Consider the following 11,559-nt stretch of genomic DNA (forward strand, 5'->3'; position numbering starts at 1 on the left):
TGTTTAAATTCATAATTTTTAGAGTAGGAGAAAGAAGTTTCAGTGGAAGATCAAGGCTTGACTAAACACCCTGTAATTTGGATTTTAGTTACAAGTATTAGTATAAACACATGATATGTTTTATCTTTAAAATACTTATTTTTATATATCAGTCAGCTTTTGCTGCTTAACAAACCACCCTAAAGTTTAATGGCTTAAAATAATAAATATTTTTATTTCATACGATTCTGTGGTTTAGCCAGATGGTTCTTCTGGTTTGAGCTAACTAGTTTGGGAATGGATTGTATAGGATAGTATAATTCACGTCTGGGGCTTCAGCTGGGAAAGCCAGGATGATGGATACTTCTCTCCAAGTGGTTCTTTATCTTCTAGGAAGCTAACCCAGGCTTGTTTACAGTAGTATAATGAGTGAGCACCTGTCATACATGTGTTTTTCAATTCTCTAATTTTGTCACCTTTGCTGTTGTTCATTAGCCAAGGCAAGTTGCATGCTATGCCCATATTCTAGGGTTAGATAAATAGATTTCATCTCTCGATGGGAGGAGCGTCAAAGTTACATTGCAAAGAGACATGTTACATATAGGAAGGGGAGAGATTTGTGCACATATTTGCAATTAACCATATTTTCCTAGCACTATTTAAGAGACCTGAAAACAATGATCTACTGAAAAAATTTTGAAGGCATAATCTGGCGACTGCTATCCAATTGGTCTTTGTTTCTAGATATTTTTAGCTGAGTAGGAAAGAGTGCTAGGACTCCTTGGAGAAATGGCTGATTTCAGGTTTGGGACAGGAAAGTAAAAGATGGAGCTGGAATATCTTATAATACTAGACAAGAAAGCTATCAAAGACAACTACAGTTGTTTCAAAGGTTGTTTCTTGAAACCAACTTGGATAGATTTTCACTGGCCAAAGATAGAGAAATTTGAGCATTATTATGGCTAATAACTGTAAAGTATTAAAATACTTCGAATATGTTTAAAATCTGTGAGCTTATAATGACACTAAAGAAAAAATACCATTGGTTATCTTTGGAGGATCCTAGGGAATTAACTCATTATGTTAAAAAGTGTTATATATACTGTATCCCAAGAAAAATGAATAGGGAGATTTGTGGCTGGAAGTTGCAGATCCAGGGACTCTGCTGCCATAATGGCTGAGGGGTTCAGTATCTCTACATGCCAGAGTGGCCAGACAAGGTCAGCCAAAGGACTGTCGGCTTGCCTATGGGCCATTCCTGTCACTTTAATGCTACTTAATACACTTGCTTGGAAATACTATTTTAGAGATTGTTGAGCCCAACCCTTCAGTTTGTTTGTTTACCTCCCAACCCTTCAGTTTTCGAAAAGAGAGACTCGAGGTCTGGAGAAGTGTCATGGCTTACCAATGACATATAGAATCAGTTTCTCCTACTAACTCCCTTTAGAGATGGCTCCTCTTCATCACTATAAGCTCCTTTCACAATGCTCTCATTTCAAGGTCTCCAACTCCCTGTTCTTCTGTTTATGTCTGGAAAGCCCATTATTTCATTTCCCACTCACATTTCTTCCTCCACTCTTGGTGACTCCTATTCATCTTTCAAAGCTGAATTAGATTATTTACCTCCTTTTTTTAACCTTAGCCACTCTGGGCAATTAGGCACTTCCTCTTCTTTTACTTGTTCCCTCTTCTTTTATTATTTACTTATTTTTTAAAAATCAGCTTTAATAAGACATAATTTATGTATAGTGAAATGTACCCATTTTTAGTGTACAGCTCAATGAATTTTTACAAATGTGTATAACTGTATATCCATTTCCACAATCAATATATATAGAACATTTATATCTCCCCCCAAAGTGCCTTCATGCTCTTTTCAGTTAATTTCCCCCAGCCTCTCTCCCCAGCCCTAAGCAATCACTGATCTGTTTTCTGTCACTATTGATTAGATTTGTGCTTTCCGAAATTTCATATAAGTAGAATCAAACAATATGTACTCTCTTGTCTCTGGCTTCTTTTGCTCAGGATGTTTTTGAGATTTGTCTATGTTATTCTCTGTATCAGTAGTTTGTTCCTTTTGTGGCTGAGTAATGTTCCAGTGTATAGATAGACCACAATTTGTTTAACCATTCACATGTCGATGGACATTTGTTTTTTTTCCAGTTTTCTGGCTATTATGAATAAACCTGCTATGCACCTCAACGATGTTCTCCATGGACTTGTACTATAACACTTTTTAAATTAATTGTAAGTATAGTTTATATATAGTGCAAAAAGAACTAAAGCCAGAGCTGAGCCTTAGGATCCTGATTCTAAGAGAATGTATGTAAATTGATCAGTACAGTTCCAGCATATCTAAATATTTAATCAATAATAGCTAGTATGGAGGCTGTTCTTTTTAGTTACTTATCCTTTCTAAGTCTTTGTTTCTTCATATGTAAAAATAAAAATATCCAGGGTTTGCCCACATTGCTGACACATACTGTGAGGGTATCAAGCAGTCATGTAGCGTGTCAATAGGCAATGCTCTCCTAGTGGCTGATTAAATAATGGAGGATATAACTTGAGACTTCTTGGGAGAGATATGCTTAGCTATTTTAGGGAGAAAGATGCTTATGGAGGGACACAGAAGACAGACTAGATTGTGCAATATGAAATAAAGATATTCATTTGAGAGGCAGTGGAAGCTGGGGAAGAGTGGGTATAGGAACGGTAGTAAAGTTGATGAAATGTTACATACAGAGCTTTTTTATTTTTTATTTTTTTGAGTTTCAGGGACCATATCCAGCATGGGCTTAAGTGCTGAAGCAAGTGAATTATGATGATTCTCCCAAAATAACTTTGCTTTAGAGCTAAGAATATCTAGCCAGGCTCAAGGTTGCACAAGGCTTTCTCCCACAGGCCTTTGCTAATTCAATTAAACCCTTCTTGGCAATAAGGGAGTCGCCCGAAGAGTGACCGGAAGGATCGATTTTGCACATATTATGATTTGGCTTTCCAGTTGTTCCAGGCTGCACGCCCAGCTCAAATTCTACTTTTAGCTACTGTCTCCTTTCATCTTCCTGTAATTGTTAGTGATACCTGATCTGGTTACATGCTGGCGCCCTTCCAGGAGTAATCTGTTGACTAATACTCATGATTGCTACTAATTCATAGAGCAGAGGGCTGTGTACTAGGCTGCTATGTCTTCACACTGTTCTTATATACTTTTTAGTTTTAGTGTAGTGCCAATGGAATTTAAAGCACTTCTGTTAGAAAAGAGAACACTGTTTTGTTTTCCAGAATCATATATATGCTAGAACCAAAGCCAGCAATAGAAAAAAAGAATAGTAACAGGATTAAAGGCTGTCTTTCATTCTCTCACTTCCTACTACTGTGGATTTCTATTTAACTTTCAAAGCTTGCTATGCCTCCTTCTGCCCAGAGCCTGCACATGACCTTTTGAGCTCTGAACCTTCTTCCCACCCCTTCATGATAATCTCTCTTTTATGGCCCATTTCTTTTTCAATAAAGTCACAAATATATAAAAATTGTGTTTCTCACTGCCAAGGCATCTCCCACATAGGTTAAATATTTCATAGCTATAAGTTCCTTTGGAGAATTATAATTTACCTCAGATGAGTGACTCCTAGGCTGAGGGTTTCAGGTAATTTGATGTACCTGATGTTTCAAATATTTTGATAGATATTCTGATAGATATTTTGGCAAACAGTTATTTAAAAATTTCTTTACTTCACATCAGCCATTAATGTTAGCTAACATGGCTCAGGAAATGAATAGAAACACCTTATAATGTTTGTGATTCTGCACAAAATGGTAATCTTACATGATTTTGTGAAAAACTGAATGAAGGAGCTACTCTCTCTCTCATGGCAGGCAGAACTGGTTGGTCATTCAGGTCCTCAGTATAAAACCAGAACATGTGAATAATAAACAGTAAAAAGGGACTAACCCAATTATTGGTTCAGGTCCAATTCTTCCATGCTGTGCAAACACTGAATTTATTAAAATTGTCCATCTCATTTCTAGGAATAAATAGTAACATGATTCAGGGAAGAAAGGGCCTGTCAGGTATGAAATCACCACCAGCCCAAAGAGATGACTGCAATATGTCAGAATCACTATCAATAAATAGTGGGATTTCCAGAATTTGGTTGCCCTCTGAACAAAGCCAGTAAGGATTAACACATGACAAATAGATTTGCCTTTTCCAGAAACCATCCAAGAGGTGGTTTGTAGATATGTGATTGTTAGAGATTCAAGAAATCTTTAAATTTTATAACGGTGATCTAGATATATCATCAAGATAGGAACATCAGCAGAGAAAACTATAGCCTGATAACCTAAATGTGTGAGCAAATGAAGAAGAAATAGCAGGGCGTGTTCTGCGTGCACCACACACAAAAACATAGCAGTATTCTGTTGGAGTCAGCAGCACAGGTTTAGAATTGATTGTTAAATAATCAGGGAGTTTGCAAGCCATTGTTAAATTCTGTTGGTAGCTTGAAATAAGCCATGGTAGAAGTCTTTATACCATGGCAAATGGCAATTGCTGTAGACCAGGGCTTTTAGTTTGTTTATTTTTTTTTCTGTTTTCAGAGAGATGGTTTACCAGTCCACCACCATCTAATGCTTTTGAAGGCAGAGAGAGTCTATTTGTCAGGAAATGTATATTCCTATCTCTCAAAAAGGTATGTTATTGCAGAATGGGAAAAACTCACCAGGTATTTCCCACAACCTGGATTTAGTGTTCCTCCAATTCTCCTTGTTTCAGGTGTATGCTCACTAAACAATCTGCTGCTTATTCATTTGGTACCAGTAGGTGAATTGGTATTAAATAGTATTCCTTGAAGTCCTGGGAAGTCTAAGGAGCCACATTAGGGGGCATCTGGAGGAGAAGGATCACATGAGGCTGAGTAGGTCTTTCCTCTATCTGCAACCAGAGCTGCTTCATTTTCTCTATTTTACATATCGGTAGTTCACAAAAATACAAAACAAAACAATTGCTTGGAGAAAGCATATTGCTGCTGAAAACACTTGAAAATAGTAGGCCAGAGCTGTTTGCTTACCAGAAGAGTGCATCCCTTGTTGTCAACAAATTATTATTCTGGGTATAATTCAGTTACTTGCTAATTTAATTTATCTCAATTAATTTCCTATCAGCTGATAGAGTTGGGATGTACCAACTGCAAATTCAAATTTCTTGATGAACCACACTGAAGACCAGTCCTGTTGGTGAGGAACTGCCCTCCTGAGATTTTGATCAGGGTGGTCAGCGGGCCATAACCACCCCCACCACTCCAGAGCTCTTTCTTTTACAGGAAACAACTGAGTAACTTTCTCTTTGTTACTGGAAACTGGAAATGATACAGTCAGGTGAGCTGGGCTTCAGTCATGGGAGAGTTTTGTCTTTTAAAATGGCTCCTCTTCTAATTACAAAAGTGAGCCCGATGTCCCTAATAAAAATTTAGAAAGTTACAAAAGCAAAAAGAAGAAAATGAAAATCACTTTATCCACCATCCAAAGACAGACACTCTTACTTTTAGTGTATATTCTAGATCTTTATACAAACACACATATTCACCCATATACATGTAATTTTTTTAAAGAGGAGTTTTAAAACTTGAGTTCACAATGTAATGCCACTTACTTTGTTCTCATCACAGTTTCCTCTGTTATACATGAGTGCAGGTTGATCTATACAAGAAAGGTCTCTTCTCCATATAAAATTCAATATACAAGCTAATATAAAAGCTTCAACTTAAAAAAGTCAAGTAGTTATTTTAGTAGGTACAATCTAAAAGCATACAGTACAATCTAAAAGCATAATATGGTATTCAATAAACATTAGTTTCCCTCCTTCCACAGTTTATCACTTCTCCCCAAAGGCAACCATTGTTATCAGTTTATTTACTTTTCAGAGATACTCTGAGCACATACAAGCATATCTGTAAAGTATAACAGCTAATTTAAAGAAAAAATTCTGGTTTATATATGGAAGTAGAGCTCAATCCATTAGAATCTTTTAAAGAAGGGTCTGTTGTTGTTTTGTTTTTATGTTTTCTTTTCCCTAATGACTAGAGAAAGTGCCTCATCTATGGTCATTACTATTGTCATAATCATCAGCAAACATGAATGAAGCCCCTGTTGTATGCAGGTTTCTGTAAGGGTACCTTCACTTAGAGAATGAGTTATCCTGACCTTAGGGGTGGGAGTTGGGGGTTGGTAAAGATGATAATTGCATAACAATGAGACTTTCTCCAATTCAGAAGTAAAGAACCTATCTATATTTTCTATCTACAAAGTTAAAAAGAAAAAAATCCCAGTATAATCACATTTCAAACTGAGTACGTAATGTGTCTCTAGGAAGTCAGTGTACATATGATAGTTCTCATTTATGTATAGCCAACATGGAGGTCGTATTAGTTTTCTATTGCTGCTGTAAAAAATTACTACAACCTTAATGGCTTAAAATAAGCCACTTATTATAGTATGGTTCTGTAGATTAGAAGTCCGACATAGGTTTTACTGGGCTAAAATTAAGATTTTGACAGGGCTGCATTCCTTTCTGGAGGTTCTAGAGGAAAATCCATTTTCATGCCTTGTTCAGCTTCTAGAAACCCCCTCTCCCCCCGCTCCATGCCATCCCAGCATTGCTTGGCTCATGATCTCCTTTCTCCTTCTTCAAAGCCAGCAGCTGTGGCCTCTTTCTGATTCATATTCTGTAGTCACATCTTTCTCTGACCACAGCCAGGAAAGGCTCTCTGTTTTTAAGGTTTAATGTATTTAGATTGGATCCAGATAATTCAGAATAATCCAGAAAATTCAAGATAATCGTCCTATCTCAAGGCCCTTAATTTAATCAAATCTGCAAAGTCTCTTTGCCATGTAAAGTAATATGTTCACAGGTTCTGGATTACAATGTGGACATCTTTGGAGGATTATTATTCTGCCTACCACTGAAGTCAAGAGAAATAAATTCCCCAAAGAAAGACATAGTCCTTCTAAAGTGGACAGTTACAGCATTACAGCCCTACACAGGGGTGACCCTAAAGGACAATAGTGGAAAAAAAAATCTTTCCAATGGGCAGAAATTTGAGCAATAGATTTGGCTGTCCATGTCTAGAATGAGAGATGGCCAGAAATGTAGATCTATACTGCTTCATGGACAGTTATTAATTGTTAGACAGGTGGGTTAGGGGCTTGAAAGAAATAGGATTGCAAGATTGATGAAAGGAAGTTTGGGGGTAGAGGTATGTAGATGGACTGCTCTGAATGGGCATGAATAGTGCAGAGATTTATGTTCCACATGGAAGCCTGCCCAAAGGCATCTTCTACTGCAGAGATGGCTCTTTTTCACCAAGTAGACAAAATGATCCTCTCTGACATATCAGTTATTTTCTCCAGCCACTCCAGCGTTTGCTCAATGGACCCTGGAACAAAGTGGCTGTGGTGGCTGGGATGGAGGTTATACATGGGCTCAGCAATGTGGAGTTACCCTTGCTACAGCTGACCTGGCTAATGCTACTGCTGAGTGCCTAATCTGCCAACAGCAAAGACCAACACTAAGCCCCCTTAGGTGGCTTCTCCAACAACACATGGTTTCGGAGCACACAGTGACCACCAGCATCCAGTGGCTAGTCGCTGGCACCCTTCAGACAGTTTCATAGTGAAGTGTCTCTGATGAGACACCTCCCCATGAATAGCTTTCCTTAGCACCCTAGATGATGGATTTCCAGTAAGTTCCAGGGGACAGATTTACAGCAAGTTCTGCCAGCACAGCACCCCACCGAGACTTTTCTGTCATCCAGTGAGTCACTGCTGTGCTCTCTCCAAGATCTGATTTTGTACTTGGGGACTGATACAGATAGAAAATAAATATACCCTTTTATTAATTTGATTGATTATTGTCCTGAAATTTCCATCTCATTGTGGTCAGAGGAATCAAAATCTGGTCTAGTTCTAAGAAGATGAAGGTATTCGCAAATTTTACCTATCCTAAAACAGAAATAATGTTTAAGAATTCATTAAAACCTGAAGCTGTACACACTAAGATAATTCTGCATGACTTTTATTTGCAATTTAAATAATCCAAATTCTTCGCGGTTGCATAAATTCATGTTTTATAAGGTATTGTCCACAAGGTAGATTGTGACAGAAGAGATCAATGTATGAAAGAGACTTTCCAGTGCTCACCTTTGGTTTCAGGATAATGCGGTCTGCAGCTGCTTTAAAGCCTGAGAAACAATAATTAACCTTTGTAAGTGTCTTATGATTTACAACCCGCTTTTTCATATACTGTAACTTTAAATCTATCCAACAACCTTCTAAGTTCGTTACAATTTAAATAATATAACTTTTTTCTTATTAAAATATATTTTTATTGTAGAAAATTTAACAAACATTGAGAAATAAAAAGAATAATTTTTTTTTAATGCTTACAGCACCTGGTCTTCCTAGGTGATCTCCCATCCAAGTACTAACCAGGCCTGACCCTGATTAGCTTCTGAGAGCAGACGAGATAAAAAGGATAAATTTTAAATAACCTATAATCCCACTATCAAGTGATAGTTGTTAAAACTTTAATGTATATTTTTCCAGTCTTATTTTTATACATATAAATACATATTTTTGTAAAAATGCAATTATGTTGCACATAATCTGTTAATTTACATAACAATATATCATGACTATGTTTTTATGTCATTAAGTCTATTAGTCTTAAACCATGATCTTAATCCTATTGAATTAGGACCTCTTTAAATCTAATGAAAGCTATATTCTCCAAGTGCCAGAAGAAGCAGCTATGCAAATACACAATTAAAATTTATCAGTGAATGAACAGAGGAAGATCTAGGATTTGTGGGTTGTGATACTTATATAATTTTGGAGACTTTCATTTTTTGGTTTTCAATTTTATTTTATTTTTTATGTTGCAGGTTTACCTTTAAAACATTCAAACAATGCAAAAAGTATTGAGTGGCAGCACCTACCCCAACGTGGCCCAAGTAATTCTAGTAAACAGAATGGTATTTTCCCTTACAGAACTCTGTTCTGTTATGAAACTCAAAATGCACAATATTTTCTATAGTATTGATTAAAAAAACACAATGGGATCATACAACCATATAGTTCAATGACTTGTTTTTCTCACTTAATAATACTTTATTAGACATTGAAGACTATTTCTTAAATATGAGAAAGTGAATTTAATTTTGACTCTCCATTTCTATCTTTCAATCTAAATGAATGGTTAGCTGATATAAAAAATTATTTCTTTAATGTTTTCAAATCAGTTAATTATTAACTAAGTAGTCTTTTGGAAAATGCTGAATAGTTTTATTAAATAAGAAAAAGAGTACTTTTAGTGTTTGTGATTTTTGTTAAAAATTTATTATTTTATTTTGGTTATTAAGAAAAAACAAAACACTTGCTTAGACTGCAAGATTGAGAAAATGGCTTGAAAATAGTGGGAAATTTCCTTTTTCTCACATTGTGGAGAGGCCCTCTAAAAGAAAAATAATATAAATATATAAATAATATGTAAATTATTTATGTGAATATTTATTTTGAATGAGAAATCACAATATCTCGCTAGAGACTTAGAGATTCAAATCCTTTTTAAATGAGATCTGTTCAAGAAATTCACCAGAAATTCTTACGTAGAAATGCTTCCTGATTGCAACCTGACTTCCCCTTCGCATCTGGAAAATTCTTTTAATTCTCAGCAGTTCAGCACTCACAGGGGCCTGTGTAAATAAGGGGTTAAGGTCCTGTTAGTTCCTGACTTCATTAGCCTGAAGGTAAATTCACATCCGTTCATGAATTAAACCCACTAGACCCCAGGTTAAGAACTCCTGCTTTACTATGTCATTTTTTAATGGCTGCCTAGTGATTTGTTGTACGGATGTACTATAATGCGTTTAATCAGATGCCTTGTGTTGAAAGTCAAAGATAGTTTATAATGCCACTCTGAGTAAACATCCTTATAGCTAAATCTCTGCATCTTTTCCTCGTTATTTCCTTAGGATAAATTCCTGTAAGTGGATCAAAGAATATTCCAAATTTTAAAACTTTAGATTTGGCAGGAATATTTAAGTTCTATTTCATAAAGAAAGAAAGTGAGGGTATAGTGGTTTACAGATATGGATCTTTAAACTCTACTTTTCTGATTCCGAATTATGTATCATTCACAGTCTACCACATAACTACTGGAAATCACTTGCCACTGGAAAATGTTTTGCCCCCAGAATGACTCCATTGTGTGAAATATTGGGGTTGCTTCCCTCCATTTCCCAACCTTGCCACATTCATTTAGGTTCAGCTCACATTCTTACTGCTTTTCTGCCACACGGTCTATTTATGGTAAACCTTTTAGTCTGACAGAAGGACAGCTGTTAGGTATTTTGTTGAGCTATGTATAATTTGCTTAACTCCTCAGATTTCAGGATTATGTCTGACACATAAGAGGTGTTCAATAAATTGGTGATTGTTGAACGATGTTGAATAGTTACAAGAATCCTACAACTCCAGAGGACTAGCTAAGTTTCAGAAACTTGATGATCAAGCTTGTGTTCCTAACGTTTATGGTTCCAGATGGAAATGGCTGTAGAGTTTTGAAAGGTCCATGGCTGTTCTAAATCTGATTGCTACAGAGTTTTGTTATAAAGTTTGTTGGATTTTGTAAATTCCTTATTAAAAGTGCAGAGGTAAAGAAATCAGCAAAGAGGAGAAAGAGATGGCTGGGACCCAATGCTCACCTTTCTCTTCCCTAACTAGTCCAAAGTTAAAATAATCAAACATTTATTGAAAAGCTACAAAGTAATGGCTAGACTGATCTGAGGAATCCTAGTGAAATTAATATATGATAAGATTAGACTTTGATCTACATCACACAATTATTTGTTTAGTTTTATATATCATAATAAGGTGTGTTGAGGAAGCAGTTTAAAATAGTGGAAAAGAGTGACCAACAGGAATTGGCTCTACTTTTTACCTAGTTGTGTAAGTTGATATTCTGGGTCTGTGTTCTGGCTATCAAACCACACGGACAATGCTTTGCTAAAGTGGAATTCAAAAGCTACAAACACAGGCATTCTCATTTATATCTATATCTTTCTATATTGCCTATTGCTACATTTAGAAGAATACTCTTTGAATAAAGTTTCATGTATATTATATATATTTAATTTCTGCAAAATGTTAAGTATTCTTAATTAGATGTTCTCGGATAATGCGTTTCAGACCCATGGTTTGGGGTGGTAGTTGTTTTAAAATTATTTAAAATACCATAACCTATTTTTTGGTCCTCACTATAGGAGAAACTATGACATTTATAAAATGGTAGTCTCTTGTTTATCCACATATAAGACATCTGCCAAGGGCAAAAAAAAAAAAAGAAGCTCCAGTGGTGCACCTTGGATTGCTGTTTTAAAAAATTAATTAATGAAATTTTGTATGGTGACATTGGTTAACGAAATCTAATATGTATACTTTAACAGTAAGGCATATATATATGTATATATATATGTGTGTGTGTGTATGTATATATGTATATATATGTGTGTGTATGTATGTATG

At 35.8% G+C, this 11,559-nt stretch overlaps 1 long non-coding RNA gene across 1 annotated transcript in view; it reads right to left on the reverse strand.

The window, feature by feature from the left end:
• Positions 1-8,154: 8,154 nt before the first annotated feature.
• Positions 8,155-11,559, reverse strand: part of LOC120612942 (uncharacterized) — a 5,260-nt gene continuing 1,855 nt past the window's right edge. Inside the window, exons 2-3 of the long non-coding RNA XR_005655572.1 lie at positions 9,642-9,728; positions 8,155-8,216 (exon numbers count right to left, since the gene is read on the reverse strand). This is a non-coding gene — a long non-coding RNA (uncharacterized LOC120612942). The remainder of the gene's footprint in view (positions 8,217-9,641; positions 9,729-11,559) is intronic.

The sequence above is a fragment of the Pteropus medius genome, unplaced genomic scaffold, assembly GCF_902729225.1.
Source record: "Pteropus medius unplaced genomic scaffold, Ma_sr-lr_union100, whole genome shotgun sequence".
Taxonomy (NCBI): domain Eukaryota; kingdom Metazoa; phylum Chordata; class Mammalia; order Chiroptera; family Pteropodidae; genus Pteropus; species Pteropus medius.